At 43.6% G+C, this 21,540-nt stretch overlaps 2 non-coding genes and 1 pseudogene across 2 annotated transcripts; 1 reads left to right on the top strand and 2 right to left on the bottom strand.

Moving 5' to 3' along the window:
* Nucleotides 1–5,121: 5,121 nt before the first annotated feature.
* trnak-uuu (transfer RNA lysine (anticodon UUU)) lies at nt 5,122–5,194 on the bottom strand. The gene has a single exon. It is a non-coding gene; the product is annotated as a tRNA-Lys (tRNA).
* A 1,135-nt stretch (nt 5,195–6,329) lies between these two features.
* On the bottom strand, nt 6,330–6,402 carry trnat-ugu (transfer RNA threonine (anticodon UGU)). Its single transcript has one exon. It is a non-coding gene; the product is annotated as a tRNA-Thr (tRNA).
* Nucleotides 6,403–6,986: 584 nt separating this feature from the next.
* On the top strand, nt 6,987–21,521 carry LOC114145575 (E3 ubiquitin-protein ligase DTX4-like; annotated as a pseudogene).
* Nucleotides 21,522–21,540: the final 19 nt, after the last annotated feature.

The raw sequence follows: 21,540 nt of genomic DNA, 5'->3' as shown, positions 1-21,540 counted from the left end.
GAAATGTAAACAACTGTTGAGTTTGTAGTCAAGCGGACTGGGAGCAACAAATCATGACTGGGGGCCCAGTATGACCAAAATACCTATGGGGCCCAGCAGCCATGTTGGCTGGGACTGTAGGTGTCTGATCATCATACCTAACTACCAGGCTCTCCAACACTTAATACTATATTTCCTCTGTATGGAGTCCCTGTCTCTGGACGGTTCTGTGGGTGAAACAATCCCCAGTAAACCAGCCGTTCCCTCACTTCCTCTGTCATCACCTCAAGTACTCAAGGTACTCATCAGCCTCAATTCTCCCAAGAGGAAACCCTGGAAAACTACCTGAGCAGGGTAAACCTTAACTTCCTGATTGAATGTTACTTCCTGGTTGCCCTATCCATCTATCGGGTCTCCATCAATCAAGTTCCGATCCTGAGAAGCTGTCCCATTCCTGCTTACACATTACTATTGTCAGTAAAAACTTTTCTGGGTCATGGTTTCTGTTTGGGTCCAGAACGTACTAAGAATGTTACATTTAAATCCATTCAGATAACAACCAGCCACTGTTCTTCACATTTTGTCTGGTACTGTCAGAAAGTTGTTTGTTTTGTCTAAACTTGTTCTGCTTTGGCCCATTTGATCCCCTCCAGGTTTTATTACCACGTCCGGCTTTTGGATGCTGTTGGTTCCAGCTGCTGAGGTCCAGCAGGTCCACTTTGGTTCAAACGTCACTCTGGGGTGCAACATCTCCTACCTGTACGACACGACAACGTGGCTTAAACAAAACCCAGACCTCATTCCAACCATGGTCCTCCACGCCAGCCTCCGGGAGGGACGGCCGGTTGAGAGTAGGCCAGAACTTTTAGTCCTGATCCAGAAGGATTCAATTTGTTTGTGACAGTCCAAACTTAACACTAACAACTACAATCCATGTTTTCAGTGTTTCAGCTCAGTCTTCGTCATTCAGCGAGTCTCATGAATCGGTCTCTAGCGCTGAAGATCACTGGTGTTGAAGTGGGGGATCTGGGCCTGTATTACTGTATTGCCAACATGAATGGACGTGTGATCATTGGAAAAGGAACACGGATTCATAGTAAGCATTCCCGCCCTCACTTATGACATTGCATGATGCAGAACATCTGGATTTTCCTGAAACATACAACTTTGGATTTCCTTTTGGAGGACTGTTTAAGGATCAAAATATTTTCCTCTCTGCAGTAACCTACCTGATATGCTAACATCATTAGGCTTCAGCCTTTATACACTGATTGCAACATCTATGTTTTGAACTTCTAGGGATGACAAATGCAAAAAATTTGCAGTTTATGTGGAGTTAATGAGTTTCCCCTAATGCTAGAGAAAAGTTCAACAAACCCCAACAGGTTCTTCTAACCCTTCCTAGATTTATAGGTTTGCTTTTCTTAGGCTACATTCACACAGCAGGAAAATGTGACCCAAATTTTTCACAACAATTTGAACAATTCTAATCTTTTCACTTCGCAAAAAATCAGATTTGTACATTTAATACAACTTTTACATCATTAATCTGAGACATGCATCATTATTGTGCACCAAAAGAAGCCCGACGCTATAAATCTGGATGCAATCAATGGGTGAAAGTTATTATTATTATGAACTTATGAAGGTAGTCTGAGTCAGTGAAGCGCACCACATCCTAATCCCTCCACTCCTGGTCCGACTCCACATCCAGACGTCTTTATAGAAGCAGTCAGTGCTCCACTAAATGCCGTTGCTGTGATTTCTTTTCATCAGCTTCCTGCATCTTGTTATGATCTTGTGACGATACTCACATCGCTGAATAACTTTGACATGAACCTTTAGATGACAGCATCCATCAATACTTCTGTAAACAGAGCGCTGCTGTGTGGCGCCAACGTTCTTCTTCTGTGCTTGGGAGTCATAAACTGTTCACACAGAAGTCTGATTGCGGTTGCATTTAATTAGTAGCATGAACTAATGCATGAGCCACACAAAACATGTCATATTTCAGCAAAAAAATCCAAATTGAGCATGAAGGCCTGCTGTGTGAACATAAGCTAAGGCCATTGCTGATGTCTTTCCATCCTGGCATTGTGTTACCACACACAATGCTTCAGAGCAGCAATCTGTCAAACTTCCTGCTCTCAAAGAGCTGATCCTCTGTCTGCTACCTTCTTAAATCACATACTTCAAAGCAGCAGGGGTCTACTTAGTTTTTCATACACTGCTCCTCTGTTTTGACTAGTTTGGCAGTTAATCAGAATCAGAATAACAAAATCTGTTTTTAGATTATTATCATCACCATCAAAACCACAAACAGACATTTCAGTAACCTAGTTACTTTCTCTCTGAAGCGGAGAGACTTTTTATCTCCTGATAGCTCTTTGTATTTACCATGACTCTACAAGATGACATACGACGCATTGTTTTATGAGGTACTGTTATTAGAATAAACTCTAAACAAGCAGTGTATTTTTACATTTAGGTTAATGTTGTGTCCTTGGATGTGTGCACTTCCAGATTCCTCCCAGTTTCTGTTCCAGCACTGGTACTCTGCAGCTGTGTGTTCTGGGTTGCTGATTATGATTATGACGGTTTGCGTCACTCACTGGAAAACCAGACAGAGGAAGAGAAAGACCACCAACAGGAACTACAGCAAACAAACAACTAAAATACAAAACGGTGCCACAGCACAGCGAGTTTTCACACTGCAATCATTCAATTAGCCTATTTCACATATATGGACCCACTATGAGGCTAAATTGTTTATGTCCTTACAAATATCACAAGGATATTATTTATTTTCTTTGTATTTTGTTCTTGCTTGTGTTTTTATTTATGCATTTAGTTTGTGTAATTTTGTTGTGAGTAGTTTAATGCAGCGAAGCCTGCAGCTTTCTCAAGAAAATACTTTATTTATTTGTTATACTTGTTGTACTTTGTAAAGATATTCAATATAAAACCAACGAAAAGCTTGAAGGATATCTCTGGTATTGACTTCCTTTTGTTACTTCCTCCCCTTATTTTTCGGGGATATGATAGGTATTTTGTTTACCTAAATACAAAGAAATAACCACAGACAACGTTCATGAGTTTTCAACCAAGCTTCTGCAGAAGGAGAAAACATAGCAAAACACTTCTTCAAGGTGTTTACCATCTGACTCCCTGCAGCAGAGCCTGTCTTTTTGTTAAGCAGGAGAAGAAGGGAGTCAAGAGTGAAATGTGGGAGAGTGATAAATCAAAGAATAGCTATTCTGAAACAAGGAAGAACTACATTCTACACACAAGCAGTTTAAGGAGTAACCCAAGATAAGAAGCAGCTGCAGCTTCAAGGTTTAGGGAAAAAGCAAGTTTTGTCTTTCCCACGGTTTAACAAATTCCTCCTCTCTGGGGTGTGAATACTAAAGACTTATGTAAGAATGATAACAAAACATAATTATTCTAACAGGATACATACTTAAACATTCAACTGTTTTAATTAATTCAATCTTAATTTTGAAATGGAGAGATATTATTAATTATTATTATTAGTAGTAGTAGTAGCTGCAGCAGTAGTATTACAGTGATTCTTGAGAAGAGAGACAAAACAGGTCCTATGGATAAAGCACAAAATTTTAATAAAATATACACAAAATATATTTTTTCAAAAATCTGACTAAACTAACCTGGGCCATGTGAGCACAACAATGTTTGCCGAATATTTTTTATTTTAAACATTGTAGTAGGTGGATGGTGTCTGTAAAATCCCTTGTCCTGGAGCAGAACTCAATACATTATAATAGTTTAAAACAATTAAAGGAATACTAAGATAATATATTATGAAAATTAAGTATAAGTATTTGAATAAATAATTATAAAAGTATCAATAAATTGAATTAAAAATAATTTTTTAATATATGTTCATACTCAGGCATTATTGGGGGGCATCAGAACCTCTGAGGACCCCATGACGTCTTCCTTTCTCTTGCTAGGCTAACAGGGCTAGGCTAGGCTAGTTAGCTTATGTTATACTTTAGTTTTTTCTTCTGTTTAATTCCTAACTTGTTCATCACAACCATGATGTGTCAACACCATAACTGACAATTTACAAAACTTTGATGAAATTTTGTGAAATAAATGTTTAATTTCTGTAAACTGTAAAGATTTCCTGGACCTGATGAGCTACAATATGGCCTCCTTCAGAATAACATCATATAAATGGAGGTAGTTTGTCATTTTGTCAACTCCATCAGAGTTTTTAACTGACATTGTGACTCTTTCAGTGATAATGTTGACAAATCTCACTTAAATGTGTAATTAATTCATTTTAATTCATTTTACATAAATGGCATTACTTCACATGTATCAAGTTTTTCTTTTTACTAACTTTGTCACCATCTTCAGTTGTTCTGTGTTAACTCCGTCAGATGGACTTTATGTTGTTTTTTGTTTTAAATAATATTTATTTTATTTCTTGAGAAGCACTTGTCTGTAAAACTGAGTAAAAATATCACTAATGGGGTCATTAAAACTAATTTTATATTTATTTTTGTCAGATAGTTTTGGGTCAGGTCCATTAAAAATGTAATTTTCAAAAAAGAAATTTAGAACTGGGAGCCTGCACCTGAGCATCTTTACACTTCCAAAACATTTTTTGTCATATTTGTATACATAAGCTTGAGAAATAATTGCAGCATTTTTGGGGAAAATTTAAACCCATTTTGTCCCACTTCTCAAGAATCACTGATTAGTATTTTATCCCGACATCACATCTCTTTGGGGGTCTGTATTTGGAGCTTTTCTCGACCGTTTACTTCGTCCAGAACACACGGACCGCATCATTTGCACGCCTGTGAGGATAACGGCGCGCCGGATGGGTGGAGTTTTCTGTAACTTCCACTATATATAACCACCGGATTACTCACTCGGATGATGAGTCGATCATGTGACTGAAGGCATCACTAAAGGATTTCTTTAAATCAGTGTCAAGTGTTGGAAAGGAAAGTCATGAGATTGGCTGTTCATTTCAAGCCCTTGTTTCTCGCTCTGATTCCTAGCAGGTTAATTTACGGTCAGGAATAGCGGAACTATTCCCAATCTGGGTTTTTAAACGGAACAATTTTAGGCCGATACTGACGCTGAGACAGAAAAAAAGCTGGCCGCCCGAACAGGGACTTGAACCCTGGACCCTCAGATTAAAAGTCTGATGCTCTACCGACTGAGCTATCCGGGCTCTGAACAACGTGAGGAAGATGATGAGAAATATTCCTATAGACAGCGAATTCTGTATTATTTTCATTTCGGTTCTGACCCAGCTATCGCCACTGAGCGGGGTAAACCTCATATCCATTATAATCTGTATTACAATCAGCTCTACCGTCCTCATATGTTGCGCTTCGTCTTATAGTTTGTTCATTCTCCTGTTTAAAACATTCTGACACTCAAATAGCAATTTCAGAAAGTATCAAGAAAGATAGTTGGATAGTCTTACCGATACATTCGTCTTTGACTCCTAACAACGGCGCAGCAAACACGTGAATGAAACTCCAAAACACACAAAAAACCCAAATGCAACCCAAAAACACTGCAAACAAAAATGCTGCCACCACAGAAATCAGTAGCATAAACCTACAACCAACAGCAACCGAAAAAAGGAAACCAACTTACCTGAGGACAAAGCTGTAGAGGAGAGGGTAGGAAAAAAGAATAATGGTGGATCAGACCTGTAGGCTCAATATGGAGTCACAAGATGACATAATTATTACCTGGAACAACCTGAGGACTAAAGAAGGAACCTCAGAAAATTAAAGACTGGTGTGTAAACTGCAATTATCCCTGTATGGACTTAAAGAGTAAACATATGTAAGGCCAGATTTAGGCTAGTAAGTAACTTCATATTCATAAAGATATATGCCTATTTTGTCCACTGTTGACTGCAATAAAGTAACACATAATGTTAATATGGGAGTAATGATTTTAAATTAGTTTTTTAATTGTACTTTTATAATTATTACAGTAAAGATTTCACCATGTCGTGATTTCATATTAACTTCCTACTTATACCAAAAAGGTTTTTTTCAAGTACCTTAAAGAAGAACATGATCAATATTGGTAATTTATTCTAAGCATCCAAATTGTGACTATTTTAGGCCAGAATATTCATTGTAAAGTGTGGAACAGTTATTTATAATTTGAGCTCCGTGACAAAAACAGAAATAGATTTTATTGTCACAAATATTAAACAGAAACAAGCAGAAACATAAGGCCTTAGCTGTGTACTGCGTTATAACAAATCATTCCCTCCAAACGTACACAGTTGATAACATGTGCAGGTAAATAAAATAATTTTTAATTGAAAAAGAAACCACAGGCCCCAGCGAGATTTGAACTCGCGACCCCTGGTTTACAAGACCAGTGCTCTAACCCCTGAGCTATGGAGCCTGAGATACCGGACATGACGTCATTTTTTACTTAAATCTTATCAACAAGTGGAGTACAGTCACGATGATGTGTATACTTTGTTTCTCGTGGTTTCGTGAAGTAAAATGTTCGGATTCAAGGATATTTAAGTAAATATGAAAATTAAATCTTAAAAATCAACCGCGGACCGAACCATTTAAATTCACCATATTCACAATTTCTCCACCGGGTGGCGACATTTCATCACTTTTTCAAACGTTGCAGCAAACGACTAGACAGAAAATGTTAAAAAACAAACAAAAAGCAACCCAAAAAACATGCCTTTTAGTGTGGTATTTATCCCTTTTATTTTATTGAGCGTGGAATAAGATAGAAATAAAATGAAAACTGAAAAAGCAGTGTTTATTTTCTGTTTGAACCGAGTGGATTTCTAGGCGTGGTGAGTGGAGGGAGCTGAGTGATGGGGGCGGCTGTTGTCCTCGTCCACTCCACAGCCTCACATACTGTTTTCCTGCTACAATGAAGCGAAGATGGACGCGAAAAGGATAGAATAAACATGGTAACACACCGTTTTTCTCCTCCTAACTTCACAGGGAGGCTTTTTCCTCTCTCGTTTGGTTTAATTAAATAAAATAAAAGTTGGAGAGGATTTCTCTTTGTGTGGAGTGGAAGGGGAGAGACAGACGGAACATGCTGGAGCCTAAAGGGTAGATTTAATTCATGAAGGAGTTTGTTAAAGTTTGCTCCAGAAGTCTTGGATCAGGAGGGAGGACGCAGGAGTCCAACAGGTGAATCTTTCACTCAGTTGTTGCTTTAAGACTCTCCTAATGTGATTTTGTTTGTAACGGCTGATTAGTTCGGTTCATCCAGCGGAGAACAAAGGCTCGGTTTTGGTTGCATGTGTCAGGTTGTGTCCCGGGGATCCAGAACCGGTTTGAACCAGTTTTTCCTCTCCAGGTTGGGGAGTGTTGGACGAAGCCACCGCTTTTCGGATCGCTAAATCCAGACACGTCGGTAATAAAAGGGGAATTGAAAGCAAATTTAAACACAGAGGTGTTCGTGGGGTATTTATGCCCTTTTGGTTCTGAGTAATCCCGCGCCGTGGGGGAACCACAGCACGGAGGCGGAACATCACTGACGACAGCGCGGAGATTTCTGCCCCTCTAAAGGCCTCAAAAAACGGGCTATGAACCAACCGACTCGCCGGAGCTGCTGTTAGCCCGTCTGGAAGGAAAAACATCGGCCGGAAAGAAGCCGACCTCAGGGCCAATATCCACTTTTTCGTGCCTGCTCAGTTCCCGGGTTTTTATCCACGCATTACGGTGGTATAACGGGGGAGGACCGTGATTTGCTTCGCCCAGCTGCCATGAGAGAAGCCCGGAGCTCTGTGGAAGAATGTGCCGCCTCCTCCCGGTGTTAGCTCCTCCGCGGCTCCATGTAAGGCTCCGAGCCTGGGTATCTGTTAGCTTTACAACATTGTATGATTTTATTTATTCATAGTTAGGTATAAATATGTCCGCAAACTCAGAGAATAATACATTAAAATCAGATGACAGGGAGAAAAAACAGCGCTTTGTGTCTGTGCTGGGCGGCTAGCCGCCGCTTCCAGCTGCCGGCTCCGTTCCCAGCCAACACTTCCCTCCTCATCCCGTCTTCCCCTCCTGGTTTAACACTAATTTACTCCCCAGGGCCACCAGTAACAACATGCTCCTGGCCTCCGCTGTGGTGGTGTGGGAATGGCTCAACGAGCACGGCCGGTGGCGGCCCTACAGCCCCGCCGTCTCCCACCAGATCGAGGCGGCCATCCGGAGCAGCGACCCCCGCGGAGGGAGCGTGGTCCTCGGCCAGGTCGACAGCAGGCTCTCGCCGTACATCATCGACCTCCAGTCCATGCACCAGTTCAGACAAGACACAGGTGAGCTGGGAGATGATGAAGGTCTTGTCTGGGTTTGTTGATGCTGATCCAGATTATAGTGGAAATTAACTCCAAAACACACCAATATGTGTAAAATTAGTGAGTTCTGGAGGATAAATCCAGTTGTTTTGCTCTGTGATCCAGCTGTTTGCCAGATGTTGGCCTGCACAAGTCTGCAGTTTGAGAACCCTAAATGACACCGTGTGTGTTTTTCATGGCAGTAAACTTTGCATTTTTGGATGTAAAATATTCAGCACACGCCCTTCATGCGTAACTGTTTTTGCTGGAACATCAGCACACAGCTCCATATGTTGGGGCAACACAAGCTTTGAGTTTTTACATACGTTAGCAGGTGATTTTTGGACAGTGAATCTTGCAGATGTGTTTTCTCTCCAAACTCTGGACGTTCCCTGTTGACGTTTTACGGCTGTTTCTGGTCCGTGTCCTGTGAGCAGAGCAGAAACTTCAGCATTTTACTCCCCGCATCCTAAAACCAAGGATCAGTTCACTTTATTTATCCCTAAAGGAAATTAAATGTTGTTGTAATTCATATCATCTTCAAAGAGTCGTTGTGGATGGTGATTCAGGAAACATCTCCAGTAGCAGTCAGTCTTGCAATGAATCTGTAGAAGCCTCTGACTGAAGACGGTTACTGTATGACATTCTCCTGACTGTCATGGCCTGCTAGCAGGGTAAGCACTGCTAGTCCATCTCATTAGCTTTTGCAGCTTCTCTTGAACTCTGCCTGGCTGTGACAGACAGACGTTGGAGTAGGGGATACCATCCCTGTTCCTTATGATGGTTTGAACTTCTTCCTTCTCTCTCTGCTCTTAGCTTTTAAGACGCTAATCAGCTGCTCTCAGTTGTAAAAACACATTGTTTCCATGGTTACACTTCATAACAACTGTCAAAAAAGTAAGAGCAGAAATCAACAATCAGATGGAGGGCTGGGTTCTAATTTATTCTACCACAGGGACATTTCTGATGATTTAAAGTAAGTTTTTACTTTTAAATCTGTTTTTTAATTCTTTAAAGAATTTAAAAGGAGTATCCATTTTTAATTTGAATAAACAAAAAGTAAAAAAAAATAAAGAATTTTTTAAAAGTAAGTTTTATTTTACCCGTAAAGCATGTTAGAATAAAAGTAGTTACATCCATAAATGATAAGCTACCTGCAGGATTTCACTCTCACGTATTCTGGTTTGATCAGCAGCCATACTCTCATATTTATAATGGAGATCAGAACTGAAAGTCTTCAGTCAAAAACAGTTAAATAATTGATCTGTGAGATTTGAGCCCTTTGTAATTTGATTTATTTCCATAATTCATCAAAATGCCGACCTATAAAAAAGCTAATCTGGATTTGCAAAGTAGAAAAGATTGTTTTATGGGCGTTCAACAAAAGCAGGTGTGATGAAAAAAACAGCAGGAATGTCTGAGATTCTGGTTTATGAATCAGAATGAATCATAAAAATATTCTCCTGGATGAAAAGCTGCTTCCAGAGAGGCGGAGATTTGACGGGTAACATCACCTCTAAGTTAGCATTTTCTGCTGCGTTTCTTTATGAGGAGAACTGAGATGTTTGCTCAGAGGTTTCAGGATTCAGTTTTTGGGCCTCAGCCAAACAGACGGTACTTCCTGATTCTGCAAACATGGACCACAGAAGGCCTGTTGTGATTCTGCAGGGAAAGTTGGACTTTTTCTCCAACCCGTAATAGTAAAAAAAGATCAACATTGAGGAAAATAATTCATGGTTCCTTTAGAGCGTCTGGTCCAGATGTTCCAGGGAAACTGTTGTTCCAGTTGACTTCATGGTTTAAATGTTTGGTTCTGCTCAGTTCTCTGCTGCGATTCAGACTCAATGCGTGACTCGGACTCGATGCCTGTCGGACTCGTTGCGTGACTTGGACTCGCTGCCTGTCGGACTCGTTACATGACTCGGACTCGCTGCCTGTCGGACTTGTTACGTGACTCGGACTCTCTGCCTGTCGGACTCGTTGCGTGACTCGGACTCGCTGCCTGTCGGACTCGTTGCGTGACTCGGACTCGCTGCCTGTCGGACTCGTTACGTGACTCGGACTCTCTGCCTGTCGGACTCGTTGCGTGACTCGGACTCGCTGCCTGTCGGACTCGTTACATGACTCGGACTCGCTGCCTGTCGGACTCGTTACGTGACTCGGACTCTCTGCCTGTCGGACTCGTTGCGTGACTCGGACTCGCTGCCTGTCGGACTCGTTACGTGACTCGGACTCGCTGCCTGTCGGACTCGTTACGTGACTCGGACTCGCTGCCTGTCGGACTGGTTACGTGACTCGGACTCGCTGCCTGTCGGACTCGTTACGTGACTCGGACTCGCTGCCTGTCGGACTCGTTGCGTGACTCGGACTCGCTGCCTGTCGGACTCGTTACGTGACTCGGACTCGCTGCCTGTCGGACTCGTTACGTGACTCGGACTCGCTGCCTGTCGGACTCGCTGCCTGTTGGACTCGTTGCGTGACTCGGACTCGGGTCCAGCAGTGTGTTTCTCGGCCGGTCTGTGCTCAGGGTGGAGAAGACGCAGCAGAGTGACGGGCTGCAGCAGCTGCTGCAGACGGACATTTTTTGCGCTCTTACGCTACAAACGGGCCAACAGCTGCAAACTCCTCCTGCAGAGAAAAGGCCAACAGATTCTGTGGGAAGAATGAAATATTTCATGGTCTAATGAGCGCAGCCCCCCTCCTTCCTGAAGGCCTTTGGGTTTTGTTTTGCGATGGAGCGACTCAGAAAGGAGTGAGATAATTCTCTCCATCTCTCTGCTCCTCTGTCGGGTTTCTTCTTGGTATTCAGACTCTTTGGCTTTAGAGTTGGGTGAGATACGAGATGCGCTCCCTGATTTTCCTTCTGGTTCACTTTAGTCATTGAATCCTGGAATTTCTTATTACATCTGGACTTAGATTTCTGTTTTCTTTCTTTAACTGGCTGCATTCTTCCAGATCTGCGTGTTGCTGCAGTGAGAGTGGAGGAAGCAGGCTGACAGCATGGCAGCCATGGTGCGTTTGGATGCCAGGAAGGAGCCGGTTTGGTTTAAAACGCAGAGAAACGACGTTAATCAAAACTTGTTTTATTGTTTTTATCCGTGGTGGTGCTTTGTACTTTCTACATTTTGTCATTCTGAAACTCCGGACGTCCTACGACTTTATAGGGATTAAAAGAGCAGAACAAACACAAAATAGAGCAGAAATATGAAGAGGGACTTTGAGAATTGATAGTTTTCACAGAGATAATCTGTTAACAGGAAAGCTGTCGGTCTAATCAATCTGACTTTTATGGAGACGTAGCTAGAAGAAAGCGAGAAGACATTGTGGTCTGATCAGAGGAATCCAAAATGAAACTCCCTGTGACCTCATGTGGAGCAAAATCAGCCTGAAAATGACGTTTCCACTGTGAAACATGGTGGTGGCAGCATCATGCTGTGGGACAGGAAAGCAGGTCAGAGTTTTACTCTGAATTTTTCTCTCAATGAAACTATTAAACACTGAAGACATTTTTATTCCAGTGAGAATAAAAACCTATATTTGGTGCTTTGGTGTGGAATATTTACTGACCCCTAAAATAAACGGCCAGTCCTGTGGATCAGATGGATCAGATGAGGCGTTTAGGGTCCTGGGAGATCTGTGTGTTCCTCCAGATATTACAACAGGTTTCCCTCAGACCAACTCGTCGTCACTTTCCTTTCTTTGTTGGGTTTTTTTTATTCGGGCTCCAGCTGGGCCGGCTGAAGGAGACACATTCCCAGAGACACACAAAGCTGCGAGGCGTTGGGGTCACGATGGAGGGCGGGGCCAGGGGGAGCGGGGCCGGGGGGCGCAGGGCCGGGGGCTGAGGGGTCGGGGGGCGCAGGGCTGGGGGGCGGGGTCGGGGGGCGCTCCCCAGAGACCAGAGGGTTCTCTTAAGTGTGGTGACAAACAAAGGAATGGGAGTGCCATCAAAGATTTAAACTAACTCGTTTGGAGGACTAACTAACTTAAGCTAAACTAGCAGCTGCCTGTGTGTGTGTGTCTCTGTGGGGGTGTGCCTGTGTGTGTGTGTGTGTGTGTGTGTGTGTGTGTTTCCATCTGGAAGCTGGCAGTGATCAGGGCGGCTGCAGAGGCTCTCCTGCTGCAGCCGCAGGAAGTTGTTGAAGTTGACACGTTTCCTGAGTTTCCCACCAGAGGAAACGCTGCCGTGTTTATTTGGATTTCCTTTCCTGTCTCCTAACAGCTGAGAAGGAAAAGCTAAGAATAACTCGGCGGCGTCCTCTGATGGCGGCGCAACACGTCTGCCAGCAACAAAATACAGCCGCTAATGAGCCTCAGAGACGATCAGGAGAACGAGTGTGGTTCAGTAAACGCAAGGCGTATTAATAAAAATAACGAGTTCAGTGAGCAGAATCCACAGAACCAAACCATGAACTGAACCAGAGGCTCTCTGTTCATCAGGACTCTGACAGGAAGAAGCACGCACACCCCCAAATTGCACCCATGAACAGACAAAATTGGTACAGAACAAACAAAGTCTGTTCACACTTTAAACTAATCATTCTGCATAGGGCTGGGGGATATGAGGAAAATCTAATATCCTGATATATTTTTGCTATATTACGATACATGATATATATCACGATATTCTTAAATGAACTCCAATGTTTTTTTAAACTAGACTCCTTGCAGCATGATTTCACCCAAACACGTTCCCGCCCCCATTTCTCTGCTAGACCTAAATGTAAGCTCATATAAAAGGGATGCAGTGTTTTGCTATGAACCGTCTACAATATGACTACATAACAAGGTGAGAAATAAGTTTTAACTAAGGAAAAAAATAGCGAGGGAAGTAGGTCAGCTATGCTTCACTTTGACAAACTTAACATATAGTTGTGCTGTGGAATAATGTGTGTTTTGGTTCAGCTTAAAAATAAAAACGGCGAAATACATAAACTGACAGGTCATCAGTAAAGCAGGTGTTTAAATTATCTAATCTACCACCGCTGTGTTAGCTTGGCTAATAGCGGCGGTGGCTAATAGTGGCGGTGGCTAATAGCGGCGGTGGCTAATAGCAGCGGTGGCTAATCTACCACAGCGATCACTTGTTAATAAAAGCAAAATACACATCAAGTCTAAAAGCATAAAACTGTAATGAACTGAATGTTCTGCTCTATGTGGAAAATGTTTGAGTGTTTTTGGTCCTGAATCCTGTCAGTTGCTATGGCAACGAGTCTACGTGTATCGTAAAGCCGACAGAGCGAGAAAAAAAAGAATGAGTAGTTTTGAGTTATTGTTCCCATTGCACAGCACTAAATGAATCATATCTACGTCTCCAGGTTTTACTTTAACAAACCAGGCTATGGACGGCAGGTAAAAGATTAGTCTCATTGGGTGGTGAAATAAATTTGTGGTACAAACTTTTGTGGCAATAGTTTCATAACATGTTTCGCAAATTACCTAATTTTGTTTGACATCCTCCATATAAAATCCAAACCGCTGCCAGATTATTGATCCTGCTGTTTCTCTTCTGAACTAGACAGTTCATCTGATTCCTCTTCAGTTACCGTCTCATTCAGCTGCTCACCTCAAACTCTCGCTGTCACCATGGACCTTACCAAGCTCCGCCCACAACCGACCCACGTGACCGCAAGTCTCACAAACAAAGCCTGGCGGCGAATTGTTTCTATGTAAACATGACTGATTAGTGCATCATTTCTACCGGATTTTCACAATATATCAGCTACTAAATGGACAGAGGAACTAACAAGTTCTTGTCATCCTTGTTGGATGAGATCAAGGTGTTTGAGCCTCGCGACGCCTCCAACATTGAGCGTCACAGCAAAATGCTTTCGCTCGATGAGAACGGCAGATCCACACACCCTCTACATCAGGGGACCCAAACGTTTTGAGACCAAGATCTACTTTTTCTCTCACCAGCCGGCTGAGATCTACCTCATGAGACGAAGACATAAAAATTGTAAATTAAACTATTGACTGATTTTATGTGCGAATATCCATCAGTTATAGCAGAAATATTAAAGTGATAGAAAACCTAATGCCGTTTCTTCCTCAGTGAGACTCTGCCACTGGGAGGAGGTTACTGGTTTCTCAGTCACAAGCTGGTTGCAAACCTGAGGCCAGCAGGTGTCAGTCAGTTATGGTAGATCTGAACTTTGACCTCAATATGAGAAGCTACAGACTGATAGGAGGAACCAATAAGCTCTGTAAAGGTAAAGGCAAATCTTCTGAAGTTGGGATATAATTAATTTAATTTCACATAATTACCGCGCGGTAGAAGCCATTTGTTTGTTAAAATTTTATGAAATATATTTGTTCTATTTGATGTTTGTTGTGAATGACGTAAACTCACAAACTAACGAGGTAATTAGTCCAACGGTTAGAAACTACAGCGGCTGTAATGAGCCACAGCAAAGGGAAACAAAGGTAAAATAACCTGAACAGGTGATCAACTCAAAACCACTCCTACCTTTTACTCTCTCTCTGTAGTTTAAGCACACCTGTTACCGTGGCAACCGCCTGCGCCCCGCAAGACGAGCAAAGATTACGTTAAAAACATAACATTCAGTCCGTTACGATATCAAGTTTCCAGGCTTGATATTTATTTCTGGATTATTAATCAGCGCTTCCCTGAACACAGCGATGGTTGACTGACTAGCTGTACTTGGTGCTAACGTGGCTAACAGGAGTAACAGTTTAGTCCAAAGCCTTTTCTGCTAAAATAAAATCTTTAGTGTATATCAGATACAGACACATTGCATATTGATCTGTTTAGCTAACGTAAGACTGTGTAGCAGACAGGCTACAAGGTGTACAAGTTGTATCAGTTCTGCCATCATGCTGTACTTAGCTAACGGGAAGCTAAGTGTGTTTGTGAGACGACCACGTAGAATGGGCATCAGCCAATGAAACGCGGCCCTGTAGTAAGGTCCATGATGTTTGTTTTCTCCGCGCAGTGTGATTGGTAGAAAATTTTCAGGTTGGGAGGGGGAGGGACTAGTGATGCATTCATAGGGTGTCGGATAAACCATACTCGCAGTGAATTTAATGTCGAATGTTTATTATTCGAAAGACAATTTATACTCGATGGTTGCGATATAGCAATTTAACTATCGTGAATTGAAAAAATCGTGATACATCGAGTATACTCGATACATCGCACAGCTCTAATTCAGTTGTTTTATTAATCAGTTAATAATTGGACATCAGAAGGTGCATACTAGGAGGTTTTTTTTTGTCTCAGAATCTGATCCTGGTGAAACTAAAACTGCCACGCTGGGCATTCTGGGTAGAAAAGGTTTATAGACAGTTCTTTATCTTAAGTTCAACCTGTATTGATGTTTTTGTACCGTTTTGTCTTAATTACAGCTCTGATTGTGAGATGTTCTCTCAGCAAATGGCCTTTTCTATTCTTTTTTAGTATACATTAAGTGTATACTCTAATAAATGATTAATTAATTACAAAATTAGTCGATTATTTAAGAAATTGATTCATCACAATGAAACATTTCAGCCCTAAATTACAGAAAGTGTGTCCAATAACTATGGACTTTGTCCCTGAGAACATTTACAATCTGTTTTCATGGCTTCTTCCTCTCAGAGCGGCTCTTCAGCCCGTGTTTCTCTGAGGAGGATGACCTCCATCAGCTTTATCCGGGATCCTTGTTCTGGTTCTCGTGTCAGAACGTCCTCTAATGATCCTAACTGACCTAAACAGGAAAAGTTTGGTTTGATGTGAAGTCAGACGGTGAGAAAAGCTCAGCATCTCTGTGAGAGACGGATGTGACATGAAACCAGGACTGAATTCTCACACAGCAGCGTTGTGTGAGACATTTCAGCGGTTGTGTCTGCCTTCAGCCCGTGTGGATTAGCTTTTCTTACATGTAGCTCTTCTTTGGTTCACCTGATCTCTCTCCCACTGCGCTTGTTTTTTTCCTGCGTTTTATTCTCATACTCTCTGAAGCTGAAAATTGAGTCTGAACCCAAAACTCAAGGGAGCCGACTTTTTCAAGGTGGGACAAAGACAAAGAGACACGCAGAGTTGAAGGCAGCGAGAGTCGGCGCAAAGTCAAAAGTAGGAGAGGGGTGAAAATGTGAGGGAGAGAGGAAACTCTGCTTTATGATGAATGGATAAAACCCTCAGAGGTCAGAACACGGCTTCTGCTTGGGACGTTGTTCTGAAACTCTGCATGTCGGGTTACTGGAGCGGGGGGGGAGGGGTCACATGACCAGAACCAGCAACCAGAGCATGATGGAGTTAGAATAATCTAAATGCTCAGCTTCAACTAATTTATTAATCAATAAAACAATATCATAAACAGAGCAGCAATCAAGCCAAAGCTGTTCAACATTTCTACATTTTCACGTTTTCTGTAAATTTGCTCGGCCCAAATTTCCTCTAGTGGAAGTTTTATTTTCACCTGGTTCAGATTCTGTATAATAAACTTTATTTAACACCTTTTGCTATCCAGGTATTAATCAGTTAATCCAAAAAATAATCCTCAGATCAGCCCTACACCGTCCTGATGTTCAGTCTGAGCTTTCACGTTTTTACTAAAGTTATGCTGCTGTTGCTCTTTAGGCAATAAAATATATATTTTCTTATTCAAAGAGGAAATTAAATTATTTGTTCATCTGGTTCAGATTCAGGTCTATTCCAATTCTTAGTAGCAATGTTTAATCTATTTCTATGGGGTTAAATAAAAAATCTGATTCTTTTGTCTAGTTAATTGTCAAAATGATTGATTATTAAAATAATTGTTAGTTGCAGGCCTTCATTAGTGATGGCATAAATATTCGCTTCCTTTAAAGTAACTGACCTAATTCAACAGAGGTCCAGTCAACTGGTGCTTGTAGTCTCATCCTGAGTGAAACAGAGATTTGTTTGTATTAAATTAATTTGTGGCAGTAACAGAGAGGAAGTCAATAGTTTATCTATTCACTGTAAAGACGAACTCTTTGATTGATCAGCTGAACTCCTGGATCCTTCGTCTGACCCGACTGAAACTCGGTGCCAAGGCAGAACCGGCTTGTTTCAAACTAAAAGCTTTAAACAAGAGTTTTTGTCAGAACTCTTGTCTTCCTCATTCCAGGAACTCAGCCTGTTGTGATGATGTGAGCGGCGGTCAGACGAGGTTCTGTCTCAGCTGAACGATGATCCCACTTCCTGTTTGCTGCCTCAGCCTCAACTCTGCTGATCCAGCTGAAAATGTGCCACAGATTGCCCTTTGACCTTCTCCAGTGGGCAGATTATAGCCCTGGAGCTTCATTAAGGCTCGTTTGCTTCATGAGTTTTGTCGTTTCTGTCCGCGCTGCCTCAGCGGTCTGCAGCTCCAGGCCGTCAGGAGCCTTTTGAAGACCAGAAAGGTCAGACTGCAGGTCAACCGCTGCGCTTAATGTTGCTGAAATTAGCGATTAGCGTGTTTTGAAGTGAGAGAAAGTTGAGCCGCGAGGGAGAAAAGTCACAAGTCATGCAGTCATGATGTTTTAGAGTGAAGAAGAAGAAGAAGACCTGGAGGACTGAAGGCGGTTTGTTCAGCTGGTTTCACTTTTAACCCCTAAACTCCTGAAATTGAGGAAAAATGTTGAAGTGGAAGATTCTTCCAGAGAAACCGGACATCTGTTTGCCTGCTGGTCACTCTGCAGTGTGTGTGTGTGTGTGTGTGTGTGTGAAGGGAGGGGTCAGAGAACAATGAAGGCCAGATGGTCCTCCTCCTCCTCCACCTGCTCCAGGCCGCTCTTCACCTCCGTCACGTTAAAGGCAGATGAATCGTCAGGTCTTACAGAAATGAAGTTAATATTCATAGAAATGCATGTCAGGGTCAGGCGACATGGAAGTAAACGTTTAGCACCATATTTTGTATTATTTTTCTATCCACATCGATAAAAAAATTATGATTAAAAAGTATTTAAATCAGTCTCAAGCTATTTTAGAGAAAGCATGTCTGGGGCTGCATATCGGTCTAGTCAAAGCCTGACAAACACAATAATTACTGGGGTTTCCAAGCTGTGGCTCGGGGCCTAATTGCTGCTCTCTGGACTGATTTTATGTGGCCCTGCATGAGATTCATGAATAGTACATACAGTATTTGCTGCAGCGACACAGGAAGCAAAAACCTGTTTTTAATTTGGACCAAACTATTAACCATTACCAACCAGCTTAAAGTTTATTTTTAAACTTTTAAAACCCTGTTATTCTTTCTTTTAATCTGATTAATTTTTTCAGTCCTAAACTGGACAGAGAAAGTTTACTGTTCTCAGGAGTAAGTCTTTCTCTCTCTCGCTCTTTTGCAGCCTGGATGAACTGACTGTGTGTGTGTGTGTGTGTGTGTGTGTGTGTGTGTGTGTGTGTGTGTGCGCTCTCTGACTGAACACACGTTCTGCTGTTCATGAATTCAGAGACAAATCCCCACAGGGATCAATAAAGCAGCACATTACTCCTCCTTATTGTTGACATAATGGAGACGATACGAAACAGAAGCGCCAGGTTTGGAGGGACGGCCGGTTCCTGCTGGTTCTCCTAAAGTATTCACACCCTTCAATTCATCCTCCTTCACCCAGGTACCCCCAAATAAAACCCAGGACAACAAACTGGGTTTAGAAAATGCATCATTATGACCAAACCAACACCACGTGACCAAGCTCCTCCCCCTGCAGAAACACACACAGGGCAGCAAGGTGGTTATAATCAGTTGTTGGTGTCGGCCAGATATCCAACCATTCGGACCATAAAGTCCATCATTCAGTCGTCATTTGATGTTCTGCTGGTTTCTTTGGATCTTTATCTTGTGGTTCAAACCGAGCCGCAGCATTCGGTTCTTCAGTCCGTCGTTCTCTTCATGTCGTCATGATCACGTCTTTCTGCTGCCGGCTGATCAGCCCGTTGCCTTGGAGACGGGGTTAGTTTCTGGTTGGTTGGTCGAGCCGCCGTCCTGCCGCCGGCGCGACACAGAGAGCCATTGTTCCGTTGGTTTATTGGGGTTTAGGGATATTTATTGGCTTGTTCTAAGATTATTTATTTGGGCCTGAATGTGAAACAGCAGAATAAAGCTGAACAGATGAAAGTCCTGCTTTCAAATGTGATCTCAGAATGACTGCATGGAGCTGGGAGGGTGTTTTTCCTCTCAAGTATGTTAATGAAAGTCATGCATGCAGCCTCAGAGGACACGACTCGGGACAAATACTGACATCTCTGTCTCCTTCTGCATTTCTGAGATACAAAACCTAAAACATATTAATTTGTAGCAGAAATCTGATCTCTGGGTCGGAACAGTCCCAGCAGAACTCAGAGGAAAACCCAAAGAAATGTTTCTCTGAAGTCCTAACGCCATCACTGGATGAAGCAAAATCAGGAACGTTATTTCCTTTGTTCTGTTCCAGGAACCATCCGTCCGGTCCGGAGGACCTTCTACGACCCGGCCTCCGCCCCGGGTCAGGGCTGGCAGTGGGAGTGGGAGAACGACGCGGGAACCTGGACGCCGTACGACATGGAGGTGGCCATCGCCATCGAGAGCGCCCACAGCCGCCAGCAGACCTGCCTGGACCTGACGCCGCTGGGCTTCTGCTACCTCATCGACTTTAAGAACATGACGCAGGTCAGCTGACAGGAAGTGTTGCTAGGCTACAGAACGCAGGTCAGCTGACAGGAAGTGTTGCTAGGCTACAGAACGCAGGTTGGATCAGCTGACAGGAAGTGTTTTAAGTGTCCTGTTCACTGAACATATCTGGTTCTCCAGCTTGGTGTCGCAGCAGTGATTTGGACTCAGATTCTGATAAATATCTCAAGCAGCAGGTTAGATAAAAGCTCAGAGACTAAAATGATTTTGTTTTTCATATAGAAATCTGGTTCTGGTGGATCTCTGATGTTCTGAATATCTCTGTGTGTTTCACATATCCAAACTCTTTGATGGACTTCCCTTTACAATCCTCACAAAGCTGCATTAATTAAAGTTTTTTCCTTCCACTCAACTTTCCAGTGATATTCTTGGATCCAGCAAAGCCAGTTATTAAGAATCTCAATTAAATGATTGAAATTAAATCAATTCTTGATTCTGACAAATTTTTTGTCTTGTTCTGACCCACAGGTGAACCGGCAGAGCCAGCGGTGCCGGCGGATCCAGCGGCGCGCCGACCTGGCCTACCCGCTGGTGTCCGGCCCTGCCCGTCCCCAAAGGAGGCGCGGTGGGAGGAGGAGGGGGCCTGACAGGGGCCCTGCTGGGCGTCGGGGTATCTGGGGCCAGCATGGGGGTGGGAGGCCCCGTCACCTCTAACGGCGGCCTGCCGGTTCTGGGTCTGGGCCAGCCGTGTTCCTGCCAGCAGTGCATGCTGGTCCTGAGCGTGAAGAGCGGTGCAGGAGGTGCAGCAGGCGCTGCAGCGGCCTTCCAGACTCTGAACAGGCGGGCTCTAACCATGCAGCGCCCCAAGAACTTGGCCCCCCCCGCGTTGCGCCCCCTCAGCCCGTCTAAGTCGGCAACTCTGGGGCGGGGCCTGCAGCAGAGCCCCGCCTACTACCAGACTCTGCCGCATGGCCTCGCCATCACCAAGAACACTGCGTCGCCGCGGAGGAACGCCCAGCTGTTCGCCCAGTCGCTGGCCGCCCTCACCGCCGGCACCTCTTCCATGGGTCTCTCAACGCCTTCCAGCAGGCGCCGCCGCCTGCGCTGCCGCCGCCGCAGCCGCCCGCCTCCAACCAGAACCCGCCCTCTATTCCGCCCAAGCTCTCCTCCTCCTCTTCCTCAGCCACAGAACCGGTACCGACCGCCACGCTGATAACCCCCGCCAGCGGCGTCACCACGCCCCCCTCCCCGGTGCCGTCTCCATCGCCCGTGGTGATGAAGCCGCAACGCACGCCATCGTCGACGGCGGCGTGCCACGCCCCCTTACCGCAGCGGTCCAGCTTGGCCGGGCTGAGCAGGCCGGCGCTGCAGAGGATCGCCATGGCGCAGTCCAGAGCGCTCATAGCCTCAGGGTGAGTCAGAACAGAGGAGAAGCAAATGCAACAGGAAACAGCAGCAAGTTTAAACGCTGCAGTCTCACTCCAGACCACCAGGGGGAGTCAGAACCAAACCAAATGAGCTCAGACTGTCACAAGAGACCAGATGTCATGATTTAACGTAATGACCAAAAGTTGGAAAAAATCCATAATTTTACAATGTAACAGAACAACTGCATATTTATGTAGACAATATTAACTGCTCTAGACTGCCCCTAGTGGTCTGGAGGACTTC

The sequence above is a fragment of the Xiphophorus couchianus genome, chromosome 5, assembly GCF_001444195.1.
Source record: "Xiphophorus couchianus chromosome 5, X_couchianus-1.0, whole genome shotgun sequence".
Taxonomy (NCBI): domain Eukaryota; kingdom Metazoa; phylum Chordata; class Actinopteri; order Cyprinodontiformes; family Poeciliidae; genus Xiphophorus; species Xiphophorus couchianus.
The sequence above is the reverse complement of the archived record's forward strand: the minus strand, read 5'-3'. Positions and strand labels throughout refer to the sequence as shown.